Raw genomic sequence first — 18,224 nt, 5'->3', positions numbered from 1 at the left:
ATGGTTATGAAGGTGCACTGCCTGCATGAGAAACAAGGTCTCTTCTGTTGGAGATTCGATAGACTCACACGAGATTTTAATGCCACCTAATGTTGCATCTCCAAATCATGATGTGTCAGTCCCTGACAAGATTCCTGACCTTCTTTGCCATGACTGTTTGCCAGAAAAGAGTAGGTTTCCTGTCCTAGGTGATGTTTGAATGCCGTGTGGAAATGCTTGTTACTGTGGTTATTTTTAGTATCGACACAAAAAGTTGTATGTATTTATGGATTATCAAGTGATGGTTTGATACATGTGCACGTTTTGTGTAATGTTCAAATGAAAACAGATTCATCTTCTCAAACATTTATTATTTTTTGTGGTAAAAACATTTGAAACCCTCTCATATTTTATTCAAAATATGCAGTACATTACCATTACCTACACTAATGTACTGTGTGAGGCAATGATACCAGAGCTTGTTCTCTTATCTAACTGTAGGTACCAGCAACCAAAAGTTCTCAGGTCTCTTTCCTCCCTGTTATCCCCAGCCTCTGATAATAACTATTATTTTATTTCAATTCCTAAGAGATCGCATTTTTAGATTCTACAAATGATTGAGATTATTCAGCAATTTTTGTTGTGCTTATTTTTACTTAAAATAATGTTCTTCATTTCTACATGTTTTTGTAAATGACAGGATTTATTTTCTTTTTATACAGTCATTAATTAATTCATTTTCTTAGCTATTGTAAATAATATTGCAGTGCACATGGAGATGGGGGTTTCTCTGTAACACACTGATTTCATTTTCTTCAAGTATATGCAAAGGGTTATGGTATCATATACTGGTACTATTTTAATTCTTTGAGGAGACTTCACCATGTTTTTCACAATGGTTGTAACAATCTTTATTTCCACCAGTATAGCCCAGTGGCTCCCTTCTTCCAGAATTCTCACCAGCCAGTATCTTTTCGGTAATAGCCATTCTAACTGGAGTGATGAGAAATCTCTTGGTAGTTCTGATTTACATTTCCCTATGATTTTGGACTCGGAGCATTTAGCAAAAACCTGTTGACCATTTTTATGAATACTTTTGAGAAATATCTGTCTAATTCTTTTGTTCATTTTAACTTGGTTATTTGATTTGTTACTCTTGAGATGTTTGTGTGCCTTTTAAATTCTTGAATCATGTCAGATGCAGTTTGCCAATATACTCTCCTATTATTAGATTGTCCTTTAATTGTGTTTATTTTGTTTATTGTTTTGTGTGTACAAGCTCTGCACCATGATGTAATACAGTTTTTGCTATTTTTGCTTTTGTTTCCTGTACTTTGAGGGTATTCTTCAAAACATCCTTTGTTGATTTCAACTTCTTGATGTATTTCCCCCCACCATTTTTTCTAGCAGTTTCAGAGTGTCAGGCCTTGCATGCAAATATCTAATCTGTTTTAGCTGAGTTTTGTTAGGTGAGGTAGGGGTCTAGGTTCCTTCTTCTGCAGGTGAGTCTACAGTTTCCTAGCAACACTTATTGAAGAAACTATCGTGTCACTGACGCATGGTCTTAGTACCCTTGTTGCAGACCAGTCCACTATAGATAGCGGCTGTGTCTACTCTGAAACTTTGTATTCTCTTTCATTATTATTTATCCCTAGTTTTATGCCAGTACCAAGATCCATTAATATCGTCTGAAACAAAATGGTTTACAAGTATACAAAGTATGTGAAAACTCATGGGCACTCATTTATGGTTACTGTATAAGCAAAAATATAGCCAGATAACATGTAAGATTACTCATTTTTAAAATCTGAGTGATTCTCTAAATAATTTCAAGACCTAAAGGAAATATAAGAAGTAGAAATAGTTATTTTTCATATAGTAAAATGGTCTAAATACTGCTGCCCTATACTTTGGCACTCCTTTAAGATACAGTGATAAACATTAAGAGATTTAGCCGGGAGTGTCAACACCTCCAACCACAGAATTGAAGAGATGGAAGAGTGAATGGCAGCGAACATTTCGTAGCAGTTTGCTTGTGCATGTGAGTCGTCACCCATTGGTTCATTCAGCATGATTTTCATATATGCAACATTCAGTATTTGCTCATTTTGCTGCCCATCCATTTCTCAAAATATGAAATGAATATAGCATTATCCTTTGTGTATGTAAGAAACTTACAGAATATTATAACAATTAAATCTGATATTTCTGTGATTTTTCTTGAAGTATTAGTGACTACCTCTGGTAAGTTCCTATATGTTTCTCCTTTAAAGCTGGAAAAACATGTGACATAAATAGTTATTTTTTAATTAGAAATATTTAATAACATGAAGCGAAAAATGTATAGCAGTAAATGTTTAATATTGTATTTTGTTTCTCTTTGCTCATCAGTATTCTTATCAATTAAGACTTTTAAACAACTACTACTCCATGTTGGCCAGCTGAAAGGGAAACAAAGTGCTCAAAAGGAAAGAACAGCTGGAATAGGGGAAGGCAGAAAAGGAAGGAAGGAAAAGATTGCATGCAGGTGAGTGTACCTGTGTAACTCTGTGTGTGTATATACGGATGGAAGATAGATAACTATACTACTAATCTGTCAGTTCATCAAAAAGAGCAGTTTGTGCTGTCACTGTCTGATTGTTTGAACATTTTTTATGCCTAGACCCTGTAACCTGAACAAACACTTCTGAGATAATAATATGTAATATATTAACTAGTGTTCATTTTTTACTTGTTTTTTGAAATTCTATATTATTTCTATCCTTTTTTTCTGTTTTGCTTTTTAAAATAAATTTTAAAAGCCAAATGCTACTAACCTTAATTTTTAAAAAAGATCTAATCTCATTTCATATGAAATCATAATTTCATGAATAAATATATATTGCAAAATAATAAACAAGTTAAAAGATCAAGATGAAGCATGTTACCCAGAGGAGATAACATGTTTTTGTTGTTGTTGTTGCTGCTGATTGGTTTTTGACAACAGTCTTCTACCAGTAGCATTACAGGCCCGGAGGAAATTACATTTAGCCCTAGAATTCTACCTATAATTATACTTTCTTTTGAAAATGACAAAAGAAATACATGTTTATACATAACAAAGACTTTTTCCTTAAGCTTTTAAAAAATGATTAAATACCTGATTCTACAAAAAATAAAAATAAATATATAAATACAATCTAAGAAAAGTGAAGTTATCGAAAAATTAAGCTTACATTAATTATTTTTGAACTGGAGAATGGTACCTCTGCTCACTTACATGATTCTTTCCAGGATTTTGGTAACAAATTGAGCGAAACAAGAACCAAATCAAATTCAGTAGCTAGGTTCAGTGTTAATCTGAGGGGAAAGTTTGAATCAGTTCTCATCCAGTGCGGTTTGCAGCAACCAGAATCACTGAGAAAACTGAACTCATGAGCAAAGTCACCATAAATATATGATATATATCGTATATATGTGTGTGTGTGTATCGTATATAATTTTTGGCTTTATGTAAAGAAATTTATGATTCCAGAAAACTAATTCAAGAAAAGTGAGTGCTTAATGCTAAACTGTGCTGAAATTATTCTGTTAGTTAGCACAAAAGTGAAAAAATCTAGGGTTGTTATCAATATGTTTAAAACTTTTTAATCATGTAAATATACTTCAAAATTATGGCACTCATTAAGTAAATCAAAATGCAATGCATATACTTTAGATCAAATAAAAAATATAAACTGAGGATGGGAAAGGAATATTAACTATTTCTTCAATCTAATAGAATAGAAAGAGAAAGCAAAGAAGAGATTAGTAAACAGGAAACATGGCGTGTGATTGTAGAGAGAGCCCAAATATGTCAGTGATCATAGTAGATGCAATAAGAGGGGTAAATGCACAGTAGTATATAAATTAAATTAAAATTCAAAGATTATTAATTGTTTTAACAGGTTAAGTTATATGTTACTTGAAAGCCAACCTCTAAACAAATCTATGTTCTCTGGTAAAGAATAAATGGAGAAACAATACACACTGTCAGTACCAGCCCCAAGAACTGTGGCAGCAGGGTCTCTGTCCTTCCAGGCCCATGGACAGTGCTAGAAGTGCTCATTGCCAGGGCGTCAGTTTGTTGTCAACTTTAATCTGTAGATTGGAAAGAGGGAAATAGTTCCTTCCTGTTTCTAATGGGTAAAGTTTGTGTCTACAATATAAGATAGACATGGGGTGAGAAAGAGAAATGAAGACAGAAAAATGGAGTGAGGAGAAGAAGGGGTGGGGGAAGAGAGAGGTGGATTGTATAAGCAGTTGAAAACACGATTTTCATGTAGCGTGTTAACCCCATGCAAATGCATCCTCCAGTAAAGGTGAATTTATCCCTGTGGAAGAGAGGAGCTGATAGGCGACGGCTGACTGGGAAAGCATGAAATGTTTAATCAGGACATGCTTGGTGTTGGACACAACTCGTAACACTTGGCCTTGCCAGATGTTCATTTCCTTTTTCTTACCCCTCTCTTCACAAGAGCTGCTCCCTGTGAAAGGTGTCTTTGGGATGCAGCCTCTGAAGCACTAGCTGTGCACTGTCATCTCTGCTAAAATACATGCAGAATGTATGATTGGCCTTCTTGCACTGAAGTTCAAAGCCTCTGCTAAAATAACACTGCCTGGACCAATTTCAGAGTCCCTTCAAGTCTGCTTTATAAACTACTATATCAAAAAAAATAGACAACTCAGCTGAAAATGAAATCAAAGTTGGCCTGGCACATAGACAAGGACCTGAAGGGTCAAGGGATATTAAGCTGGCAGATGAATTTGGTTTCTGGAGAGCAGAAGTGAGCATCACTATTTAGGGGACTGACTATCCATGCTCAGAATGTGTAGTTCTTTCTCTCAAGTGCCTTGAGACATCAAGAATGCAAATGTGTAGCCTGGTAGACTCAGGCACCATTCAAGAGATAGAGGACACATTTACAGGGCCTGGCTGGACCACTTCAGCATAAAAAATAACTTTTATATAAAAGAAAACAAATTCAGAGAGCTTAAGGAGCTTGATCAAAATCAGCCCAGCTGGATAGTAAAACTGATCTAAGGCTACAACTCCCAGTCTGAGGCTTAAAAAAAAATTAGTGATGGAGCATCCTAACTCACAAGAGTTGACCTGGGGAGTAGGAAGAACCATAATACTGCAACTTTTGAATTAACTTGATCTTCATAAAGGCATTGAATTAGGGTCTTATGCACAGGGTTCTGAATCTAGAACTGAGTCCATAGTGGGGTGAAACATTCTGAGTATGACTTATTGTGTTAATGAGGCAGTTGATTGGTAGTTTTAGTTTTGAATTAAACTCTTGAATTTTTTTTCTTTTGTAGTTCAGTGCTTGTATGTAGTACAGTTTACATTCCTCGTGGGAAATGGGCCCAGGGACTTAACACATTTTAATTCCTTTTTTCATTCTCTTTCTCTTCCCTCCCTCCTTCTTCACCCATCTCTGGATCTCCTTTCTTTTGGGTATATGTTGCAGTTATAACCAGCTTTAGTGACCGGTCCAAAAAGTATTTGATGGCATTTAAGAATTACACCGTACTTCAAATATCCTTAATGTTCAAGTAGGCACCAGGACATTCTGATTCCAGATTTAAATTCCCTGTGAATAAGAAGATGTTTGGGGGGAAAAAGCATTAAATGCTTATAGGCTTTGCATTCACCATTGAAATGCAATCCAGACATAGAGCCAAGTCAGCAAAATAATGATTACCACAAACGGGTGTGCTAAGTTGGGTTGTTAGCAATTTATCCAAATTAAGAGTTGGGACTTTATCATAATCACTAGAGAAGTGTGCCATTCATAGCTTCATTTATTTTCACATGCGATGCTCATCATAATTTCAAAGTTTACCACCATCCTCTTCCAAAATATAAACATACATTCTACTCATAGCTTACTTCACAGAGTTCTGTCAAGTTAGAAGGTAATCTACAAAAGAGTATAGCTTTTTTTTAAGTCCTGAAAAATTTGGATTTTATTTAGAATCTTTAGGCATTATTTCCTTCTTAGAATTATGTTGTTAAATATGGCACTTTTCGGGATCAGAGGTAGCACACTCAGACTAATAAAGGAAGAAATATGGCAAATTTAAGGGTTTGTGAAGCACTTTGGGGCTGGCAGTGCTTGTGAGCTTTTATACTTCCAAGTCTGAATGGACATAAAGAAGCAGTTGTTACAAAACCTAGTCAGTCTGGCCTAGCTGGGAATAAGTTGTAGACTTCAGGACAGAAACACTTCAACCCACTGTGATTAGCAGGGAAGAATCTGAAAAAATAAATCCAGTGTCTTTCTTTCTCTTTGTCCTCTTTCTCCTCTTTTTCCTCCTCCTCCTCTTCTTCCTCTTCTTCTATCCCTCCTTCTTTTTCTTTCTTTGTGTGTGTCCTTTTTGAGACAAGATCTTGCTCTATATTTTAAGCTGGCTTCTAACTCACTGCATAGCCCAGGCCGGCCTTGAACTCGCTGAAATCTCCTACCTCAGACTCCTGAGGCATGCACCACCATACCCAGCAAATGCAGTCGAACTTTGTCTTGCCTACAAATCTTATGTTGGTCCCCACTAACAACATATAAACCACAGGAGAAAGAAGTATACTGGAACAGTTCATCTACCATATTTCTCTAAACAGAGCAGGTAAGAAATAGACCTACACAGATGTCTCTGGAAAAGTAATAATCACTTTTCTTGTAAGTTGTTGAAAAGACAGAAAAGTCATTGATGGCCTCTAAGATACAGGCCAAAAATGTCAAGCCAAATGTATTGGTTAATAAGGTTTCCTTTCCCCTCAATAATGCCATCTAGGGTTTCTTTTTATTTCCTTCCCTTAAGTAACCTTTTAAAGTTAGTGATCTGAAGGACAAAATTAGTACTCATGAGGTCTTCACAAAGAAGAGAGTTACGGGTGGTGGTTTGGTATTTTTATTGCAAGAATGATAGATAACCTCACCTTTTTATTGAGAAACAGTAGTCACTGGCCTGTGGTACACTGTTTTGAATTTATTCAGAGGGTTCCAAAATTCAGACGATGCTAAGATAACCTGCCTCTTGCAGTTGTTTGTGTCAAATTTTTGGATTTCACTGTCAATATCAAAAAGTGAGAGACAATTCAGAGTTTGAAATAAGAAACAGTTTACTGTGAGAAAATTAAGGAGAGGCGGGCTAGAAAGTGACAAGGGAATTAAAGACCATCACAGTGCTGTGAAGTTGGTCAGAACAGCGAAGGAATGTCATTGATAAAAGTGTTGAGGAGATGGACCCGGACTGCCCTTGGATCCGGGCTTTCTTCGTATTTCTAGTTTCATACACAGAGGAGCTCAACTTAAATATCAGCACTAAAGCTAGAATAAAAATGAGGAAACTATTTCTTTTTCCTTCCATGGCTATCAGGACTGATCATCCTGAAATATCAGTACCTGTATGCCCAAGTGTGTATTAATTCTATTCCTTCAGCTGTAAAGTGCTAAACAAGTTCATTGTGTGGCTAACACCAGTTCTAAAACCATACAACTAAAAATATTGTTACCATACTTTGAGTTTCCAGTCTGGCACGTATTACTTTAGAAGTCCCAGGACATCCCAACATAAGTAAGAAGATTAACAGAGAAAGGAGGCCTCAAGCCCACTCCTACCTCAAAAATTAGAAAATTAGATAAATGGGTGCAAACAGTACAACTTAAAAGAGCAAGAGCCTCCACATGTAACAGTGAGAAGGTAGCGAAACCTAAAATTACAGTAATGACGAATTGCCTGCAAACTCATAGTGGTCAACTCTGAAGGTAAAACTCTGAAGACAAGTCCTAGGATTCTCTTATGTGAGTATTATGATCTAGACCTAAAACAGTGATGGAGAACCTACGGCATGTGTGCTGCAGCCAGCTGTTTGTATCATTGGAAGTGTTAAAATGTTGACCATCACTGGTCTACAATATGCCCCCAAGCATCAGCTGTATTGGAAAGTGACTGATTTATGGTACTATGTTTATTATTAGACTAGTCCACTTGAGTTTCTACACAAATGTGCTCTTAAGAGGTAGAATCTGGCTATAAGGGGACAGTCACTGGGGGCATGCTGGAAGAGAGTATTCTTGTGCCTAGCTTCTCCCCTCTCTTTCTGCTTCTCTTCTTGGATGCCATAGGGTGAGCATTTTTCCACCGTGCACTTTCACAGTGTTGTTCCTGCCCTGGAGCCCACCAGGCACAGACTGAAGCCATTGAAACTGTGAGCCAAAGTAAATATCTGCTTTACACTGTGGCGTCTGGCTTTGGTCTCACTGAGAAGTTGACTAACACAATGATGTGTTTAAAATAATCAAAATCATAGAAAGAAAAGGAGAAATGTTGGTTTGAGAGGCTTGTGGGAAACAAGAGATACTGTTCACTGTGTATAAAGTTTCAGTTTTTGCTTATGCAAAATGAATGAATTCTAAATATCTGTAGTACAACATCGTGTCTAGAGATAAAAACACTGTATGATGCACTTAAAAACTTTTCGAAGAATAGTTCTCATGATAAGCATTTTTATCACAATAAGAAACTATCTATTGGAAAATATTACAAAGCAAACAAGCAAACAAATAATAGTCTATGGAAGGTCCAGCAATGGGGCAACATCTATATTTCTATAAATTTCACTGTAGAAGCTCTACTAGATCCTCACTGTGAACATCAGTGAAGACCTTTGTAGTGCTTCTGGCAGGAGAAGGGGAAAGGGAGCATCTGAAAATATACGAAAACATTCTTTTCTTCTTAATAAGGTCTGTCTTCAAGAGAAAGGTTCATCAGACCCTACTATACTGTGACTGTATCAGTGAAGAAATGACTTGAACAAAGAAAATTTCCCCAGCTCCATTCTTCTCTATTCATTTTGTCCAACATAAGGGAAAACTATTAAGAACTAGTGAAATCCAAAGTTCATAGGCATAGGCACAGCAAAAGATTTGACTTAATCATGGCATTATGGAATGTGTCTGCTCTCCACAGACCACATACCTTACCTTCTTAACCAGCAGCCTGTTTAGCACAGTTCTTTTCACCTAGTGCAAGTTTTTCCTTATTAAAAATAAGAAATTATAAGGCATACTAAAAGGTAAAAGCATAATTTGAAGAGACTGGACAAGCATTATAATTAAGGTCACTTATGGCAGGAATGTTGGAATTACTAGACTGAAATTTTTAAAATATCAAACAAAATTAATCAAATCAAATCCAAATAACCAGAAGAAAAGAAATAATCAAATTAGATAGAAATCAAAGTAACTGGATTCTGGAGTTCAGGCAATAGTAGGGAATAAGAAACCATCTAGAAATATACGAGTATCTGTTCTTCTTAAGGTCTGTCTTCAAGAGAAAATGGAGCCAAAAGCTGGTTTTGAGGGTTATTTAATATTGAATTGAGTGAACTAAGTGATACCTACATAGCTAGTAAACATACATGAGTATTTATGGAGAATGTTTCCAAAGGGGTCGTTAGCACTTAAATAAGTAACTGAGTAAAAAAAAGATCATTCTTACTAATGCAGGAAAGCTTTATCCAATTCCTTGGGCACCTAAATGCATAAAAAGGTGAGAAAATGGCAAATTTACTTTCTTTTTTTTTTTTTTTTTTTTTTTTTTTGTTTTTCCTGGAGCTGTACCATCATCTCCTGCCTTCAGAGGTAGCTTTAGGTTCTTGGGTCTTTAGAATTGTGGTTTTATCCCAGCAGTCCTTCAAATTCTCAGATCTTTTGACTCAGATTGAATTATACTACAATGAAAAGAGGTGGCATATTGCAGATTTCTCAGCCTCCATACTTGCTTGAATCAATTCCCGAAATAAATCTTCTCAGCTATCTTTATATGTCTTGCTGCTTTTGTTTCTCTGGAGGATCCTAACCAATATGTAGCCACAGCAGTGCAAGGACAGAGCTATAGAATTTTTTACATAGTACTTTGCTACTCAGAGCTTCTAGCCAGCTATCTGGAAATCTGTATCTACTTCTAAGAAATAATCATCTAAGAGATTAAAAAAAATTTCCTATACCTCCCACAATATCTTATTACATGGTTGAGATGGTAAATATCACTTAAGAAAGGCATTATCATATGGGAGACCAATAGGTCACCCTCTGACTTAAATAATGTAGAATTTTTTGAGGAAATATTGGCAGAGCCTATCCAAGCAGAGTCTAAGATAAAAGATAACTCACCAGCATGGCATGGGTATGAAAATGTCATAATGGCCCTATAACAGTAACTAATGTTTAGAAAGTGTTTCAGCAAAGGCTGTGCTTAGGGCATTAAGTGTGTTATTTATTTCATCCTCAACTGAAAGACATGGGCATGATTATTATTTCCATTTTACTGATGAAGGAACTGAGGCTGAAAGATGTTAAGGGTCATGCACAATGTCATCTAGTTAGTAAACTGCAGTTACAACATGAGTTAGTAGTTTATAATGTAGCTCTAAGCTTGCTTTGTGTGTATGCAGATCTGTGGTCTCTGTATGTTAGGTACATGGCCTTGGGTATATATAAACCACATTCTATGACTGTACAAAACAGATACTAATAATTCATACTTCAATAGATTGTCATAAAAGAATGCATGCAGTGGATGGCCTACTCACATACATACTATGTTCAGTTGTGAATGAAAAATATGGAGAATAATTCATGGTGGAGCTACGCACATCACAGTCTTAGGTCATACTGCTCCTACGTGTTCATATTATCCCCTAATTCCTCTTGCTCTTGTTCTGATTACCAATCAGTCTTCTCATAACACAACTTCTTTACTGACAGGAAAAGATAACTGCTGAGAATTTTGTTTGCACAATTGCCTGACAGCTTACACGCTTGAAAGTTATATTAACAAGCTAGTATTCTAGTTTAATTAATAACTCGCTGATTTTTGTTATCCCTAATTTTCATCACTGAAGGATGCACCGTCCAGATTCACTTTCCAAGCCTAAAAATGGAAAGGTCAGACAACACCAAAAGATGAATTTACCAAAAGAATGCTTTTGGAGCTTCGGTCGGGATGAGACGCAGGCATTCTTCTGAGAGGTACCCTCTCCCATTCATAGGGCCCCTTCAAATATCTACAACAGGCATTGCAGTATTACAGGTAGACCGCACACCTATATTGAAACTACCTCGGAACTTTTGGAAACTGAGTGCTAAGCTGCAAAACAAGTTTCCCTCCAAACAGCAGTATCCATGAGTCCCTCGGGAGCCCGTTTGGAAGCTCAGACCTAATGTCAGGTTCCATATCCCTTTTCCTCATCATTCAGCCCATTCAGTACAGAGGCTGGACAGTCTGGGGTTGGGAAATTAGAGAGATTTCAGCTCCCTGGTTTAATATCACAGACTGTAACAGCCATATTCCTGTTTAAAAATTCCCTTTGTGCTGCTGCTCTGCTCTTCCTAATCTCTTACTTATTCAGTTTTTCTGTAATTTCTATAATTCTATAATGCTACAAAAGAGTTCTAAAGCCTGCACAGTAAAGAAATCTGAATTTTCTTACTGATGCATGTAAAATCTTGGACGTCTGGATTCCACACCACGCTGTGCTCTGTGGGGATCAGGAAACAAAGGGGTGAAGGACAGTGGCTGCCTAGCGTTTTAATAAGATGCAGATCAGCTGAAGAGCATCAGACCATCAAATCCAGGGTTTGCTGCAACTGCACATCTTTAGTCAGGCTTGGAATGGGCCGAGATGGATTCGGGGCTTTATTGAAAGATCATACAGGATGACTGCAAAATCCCATTACTTGTTGATTAAGTATTGATTGCCTCAGTATTAACAAGCCAGCTAATATGAAGTGACCTCTGAGGCCAGTGGTTTGGGGGAAGGGGAAAGACAATTTACTAAAACAGGCAGGCAGATGAATAAGAGGGCTAGATTTGCTCTTGGCTTTTAGCTTCGGTTAAAATGTCACACTCGATAGTGCAGATCAATGCCCACTTTATTTCCTCACAGCCGTCTTATTACCATCATGAGGCTGCCTCCTTTGATGCTTTCTAATGACCCTCTGAACCGCCTGCTCGGCTCACCCTCTGCTTTCAACTAAAAGGAAAGCCCTTCCTGCCCCCTTGCTGCTGATGGAGAGGCCGTGGGTACAAGGCTAGGCCAGGAGGACCAGTCAAGCATTGTCCAGGGTCAGCCATGCTACACTCATTGTGCTTTTCCCCTGTCCTTTGCTTTGCTTTGAGTGTCTTCGACATTAAAGCTTAGCTCCTCTTTCCGCAATTTCAAATGATGTTAAGGCAGTAAAGCAAAGCCTCTGCTCAAAACTTGCACCCAAGGTCATACCGAGGGCCAGGTTGTGTATGACTCCATTCCCTAGGAAGGGCATTCTTGTCTACTATTTAAAAATTTCCCCTCCCATCCAGAAATGGATGTCTTTGATAGCGGCAAAAATAAGTAACTAGAGGAATAACTCAACCGACAAAATGTTCCCGGTCTTCAATCAAGCAAACTGATTTAAGAAGTCTCATGGCCATCGACCAGTCCAAAGAAACATCCAGCCGCCTTCTACTATGGATATCAAGGTTTATTTTTCAATCCATAAAGAGGAGCTTTTGTGAAAATGTTCTACTCTTTTAGAAAGGTGCTTTGTTTCTGAGCTGCAAATACTATGCTGACTCCTTAGTATATCTTTCTCCAAGCATAAATATTTTATGTGCTGGGAACTGTTTGGATCATCAGTGCCCTCCTATTGGCCAGAGGTCTGACTCTGACTTTCTGCACCAGATTAAAAAAAAAAAAAAAAAAAAAGAAGAAGTAAGCTTAGTAAAAACTTTCTCCCCAGAAAATATACTCAATTGGTGTTTGAAATGAAAAAGTTTCCAACACTGCATGGCTAGAGGGAGAAATGAGAGAACAGAGAGGAAACTTCACACTCTCTAAGGCTGGCATTCAAAGCCAACGTTGACCTGAAAATGAAAATCATAATTTCTCTGGGGCTTTAAAAACTGCCTTAGTGAGTGTCTTCAACATTAAACAGCAAAATACATAATTTAAAGTTTCTCTCCACCTATTACAAATAAATTATGTGAATAAAGATCATTTCTCCCTTTACTACACCTAAGACTTTTTCTAAAGGTCTTAACACGAGACCGTATAATACCCCTTAATGCAGACCCACTCAGTGGGTATCTCAATGTATCACAAACATTTTCTTTTTTTCTTTTTCCTTTTCTCCTATCTGTTACTTTCTTATAGGAACTTCAACTAAAAGACTTCAGAGTTTCTGTTTCTCTAGTGTTCAACTCAATCCAATGAAATCATTACATTGTTATTGAATGCAAATGGTATATATATTACATAGCATATTACTATTCAAAGACTTGCTAAATTAATAAATTCGTTGCTTTCAAATTTTATTGAATTCATGAAATTTCTGCTTATCTTTATAAGACATGGAGATGGCTTTCCTTTTCAGAAATCATAATAGCAAATAAGTTCTTATGTTTTCATCATTCGCATGACCCCCTATGAATTTGCTGGAAAACCATCTATAATAATGAGCTCAAGAAAGAAAGAAATTTTTGGAATCAAACATAAAAATTCCAGAGAAAAACATTCTACACTTTTTATTCCCAGGAAGTCCCACATGGAATGATATTCTATTTAATCTTTCTGCATAACTAGTCTTGCCTAAGAGAATTCTTTACCTCATAGAAGATGTTAACTTAGGGTAGAGTGAAGGGAGAAACAGTAAGTGGTCTCACAAAAGTTCACATAAAGTTATGAAAAATAGATTACACAGCAGGATCTGAAGGACAGTGAAGCTTCAATGGGAAATATTCTTAAGTTTCTGAGTACAGTGCCAAATTCTGATTTCATAGTTATCTATACCTCCCTATGATCCATGGTACTAGATATTGAACGCTGGACTAGATGGAGCTTATCATGTGACTTGGATTGTTGTTCTTTAAGGCTAGTCTTTTTTTTTTTTTTTTTTTTAACAGTACCAGGGATCGAACTCACAACCACCGGCCTGCAAGACAGGCGCTTATGCCGCTGAACTACTAAATCCCCAGCCCCGGCTAGTCTTTTCTTAAAAAGATGAGTAATATACTCCAGAAAGATGCACAAGACTTTTCACAAGATTTTAATCTCCATCCTCTTCTGTTTCCTGTTACAAGGATTTCTCCGTTCTTACAAACCGACACTTTTGTTAACCCTGGCTGTGTGGCTTCTTCAGTCACTCTCTGATATGCTGAAGTATCTGCAGATCTTTAAAATTCTGATGGGCAAGTGATATGTAGGGTAAAATTCCAGTGGAGAAAACATTTCAGTGGCAAGGTAACACCATCATTAACAAGTAATGGTATAAAACATAGGTAAGGAGCTTTGGATTACTGTACAACACAGGCAAGCAAATGGATTTCATTTCCCAGTCAACATGAGTGAAATGGTGATGGCTTCCTGGATCATGAGACTAAAATAATTCAGAGAATACATCAGGGCACAGAGCAAAAAATTAAGAAATTTGTGGTTTTGTTAACTATGTATCGTGGCATAGCAAGTTACTTAAAAATTTAACAGATTAAAACAACAAACACTTATTATATTCAGTTTTTATAGATTACATGCACTTCACATGAATGGTTCCCACTTAGAAAATCACAAGAGGTCATGGGTACAGTCCTGAAAAGTCTAATTATTTGGAGGCTTGACTGGAGGTGGGTGATTCACCTGCTCAGTACCTTACTCAGCTAATTCCTCACCAGCTCAGGGTCAGCAACCTCAGTGCCTCATCAAGGAAGGCTTTACTCCCAACATGCAGGGGATTTTCTAAGTCCTTGTGCACAAAGAAGCAGATAGAGATTTAGAAACCAAAAGACTGGAGTCATAGGTATAAAACAATCATGTAGTGAAACATGATTAAAATTTTTGGAATAAATGATTCCATTCTGAGGGATGGCCCAGATTTGACTAATCACCTGATCTCTGGCTTCTTTCCTTTTCTTTTCTTTTTTTTCTTTGAAGAAACTGAATGAGACAAAATAAAATAGGGTCAGTCAAAACAAAAGGATAGACACAATACATGACTTAAAACCAAAATACAAGGGGATCAACAATGATTACCATAATGCCTGTTATCTTCAAGCAAATTGCCCATATTATCAGGCATAATAAAACTGAGCAAAACAGTACAGAAAAAAATCAATAAAATAAAACATTGGAGACATTATAGAACTTCAAAAGATAATATTTGAACCAGAATGGGTATCATAGTGAATCTTATTGTCTTCAAAATAGTGGCCTATAGCCTTAGACTTGATACTATCAAACAAAATAGATTCGAATAAAATCATTCAAAACAAGACAGCGATCAGACAAAACAAATTCAAATAAAATTAGTCACAATGAGACAATGAAAGCAATACAGGGCTTCAAATTAAGTTAATAGGAAATTAAAAATGATTACTGTAATATATCCTGCTATCTTTGGAAGAGTTGTCAATGCCATCAAATCTAGTACCAGTAGACAAACTGGAACAGAATATAACCAAACTAAACAGGGTGATGAAAACAATATGGGTTTCAAATTATGATATAAAATTAATAATGGCCACTGCCTTTCCTTTTTAGACAATTCCTCCCCCTTCACTTTCCCAGGGTGCATTGTACATTTTATATCCCACTAACTCCTTTAGTTTTTATATTTAGGGAGGCAACCCACTGTTCACCTAAATGATGCTGAACCCTTTTACCCCTGAGCATAACCTCAAGTTGTATACATTAACCTACAAGAGCCTCAAGATTTTCCTTCCTTATAGCTGAGTAGTTGTCCTTTGTATAAAAGTGTCATATCTTTCCAACCTATCTGCAGCTGATGGGCAGGATTTTTCTGGTTCCATCTCACATAGAGCATTGTTTTCTCATCTTTGACTTTCAGTCTATAAACCCTCTTTTAGCTTAATTATATTTCTTATATAGAGTATCTTGATGGACCCTATCTCCTGATCCACTCTGCCTGTTTCTTTTCATTAATGTATCGAGGCCATCTATATTAGTGATTATGGCCCACCTTCTCTGCCTCAGCTCTGCCATGCTACTTTTCTGCCGATGTCTACTTTTTCCCTTCATTCCACTGTCTGCCCCATTCAGTGAGCCCTCTCTTCCACTGTTCCTGAAACCATGGTCTTTTTTCTCTCTCTCTAGAATGTCCTTCAGTATTTTTTGTAGAATTGGTTTGGAGGTCATGAACTCCCCCAGTTCCTCTTTGTCATGGAAGCATCTTGTTTCTCCATTAATATTGAGAGAGAGTTTTTTCAGGGTACATCAATCTGGGTTGGAGGTTATTTTCTTTCAGGACTTGGAATACTTCACTCCAAGCTCTTCTTGATTTGATGGTTTATCTCAAGAAGTCTGTCATGATTCTAATGGGTTTTCCATTATAGGTGATCTATTTATTTTTTTCTGACACCTTTTAATATTCTGTTCCTTTGATGAATTTCTGGCATCGTGGTTATTATATGTCTGGGTGTAGATCTATTTTGATTATAGCTGGCTGGGTTCTCTATGCCTCATTTATCTGAATATCATTTCTTTTTCCTATGCTTGGGAAGTTTTCTTTAATTATTTCTGTAAATATCCCTTATATTTCATTTGTGTTTACCCCTGATTATTCACTCACATTTTTTATTCTTAAGTCATAGATCCTCTTGCCATCTTTTAGCCTTTATATTGTTATTTCCTGGTTCCTTGTTATTTTTAAGAGATCTTTCCTTTTGCGATTGCAAGTTGAAAACCTATCTTCAAGGTCTGATAGCCTATCTTTAGTTTCTTTCAAGCAGTTTTGTCAACTTTTGATGGAGTTTTTAATTTCATGGTAATCTATTTTAATCTGTTTCATGTATTCTAATTTTTTTTAATATTGTTCATTGAAGGTTTCCCTCCTTTTTTCTATGCTCCTCTGTTCTTCTGTCTGTGTCTTCTTTAGAGGTGCTTAGCATTTCTCTTTTATTTTTCTTATATCTTCCTTTACTTGTAATAGTATTTCTGTTTTAAGTCTTTTATAGTTTCTTTATGTCAGTTGCTTTTACTTCACAAACTGCAAGTGTAAGACTCCTGATCTCTTACGTGTTTATCTCTCCTGGACCAGTACTGTTTGGGTTGGAGGCCAGAGACTGTCTTTTGCTTCTTCCTCTTGTCATGTTCCTGATTTCTTCCAGACATGGGGGTAGTGGGGCCTCCAGCATTTCTGTGTTGGTTATAATTACTCTGAAATGTGCTGGCTAGGGAGTTCTGTTTGTAGCTTTCCCTAATTTGCTGGTGACTACTGGAGTATAAACAGGGGTAGGTCAGCGAATCTTCACCTTTTTAGTATGTGGCCACGTGGGTGATGTTGGTTAGGGATAGCTTTAGGGAAAACTTGGCCTTGGGTATTGGACCATGCACAGGGGCAGGACTCATTTCAAGCAATTTTTACCAATCTGCTCTGCATTAGGAGTTGCTGAATGAAGCAGGCTGCAGTCTGGTTTTGGGCATATCCTGTCCAATTCCAAAACGGCACCTGGCTAATTGCCCACTCCTGTGGGAGGACTGGGGCCTCCACACTCACCGCCAGCCAGTGCAGTTCTCTGGTACACTGCCCCACTCTGCCCCCGTGTCTCCCCGTTGAGACCTTCAGTCTTGCCAGCCACCTGCTTCACTGTGACCGTGTGTCTTCAGATTCCAGTGGTGCTTCTCACATGGCAGGACTGAATCTGGTGAAGGTGCCTCTGGCTACTCCTTTCTATTTAAGTTTTTCTTTTCTCTTTTTATTCTCTCTGTGGACTTCGATTCTTACTTTAGTTTCTTCCTGGGTCGAGGGAACCGATTTCTTTTCTTCTGGTCTTCTTCAGAATGCTATATTGCAGCATCTGGGCTGTTCCTCTCAGAGAGGCTATTTACTCTGCTGTTTACTGTATCTCCATCTTCCCAGAATCCTCTTGCTTCTTGTCAACTGTGAACTAGATTACCAGATTTACTCTGAAACCAAAAGTAGTATCACAACTGTTTATATTTCTCAATACCAATGGAGCAAAAGCCAAATAAGATTGTTTTATGGATTCCTTAGATGACTTAAGTAGTCTAAGAATCCAAAATAACAATAGTGCATGTTTGTAAAACTATGCTTATTTTCTGTTGGAATTGTTTCAGAGTTCAAAGGATCCAATGACTCTAGTTAAGGCAACATGACCTACTTATTAAAATATCCAAAATTCAAAACTCTGACAATACTGGATTT

This window comes from Cavia porcellus, unplaced genomic scaffold, assembly GCF_034190915.1.
Source record: "Cavia porcellus strain 051 isolate PalLab524CR breed Dunkin Hartley unplaced genomic scaffold, mCavPor4.1 scaffold_18, whole genome shotgun sequence".
Lineage (NCBI taxonomy): Eukaryota > Metazoa > Chordata > Mammalia > Rodentia > Caviidae > Cavia > Cavia porcellus.
Note: the sequence above shows the minus strand (reverse complement) of the source record.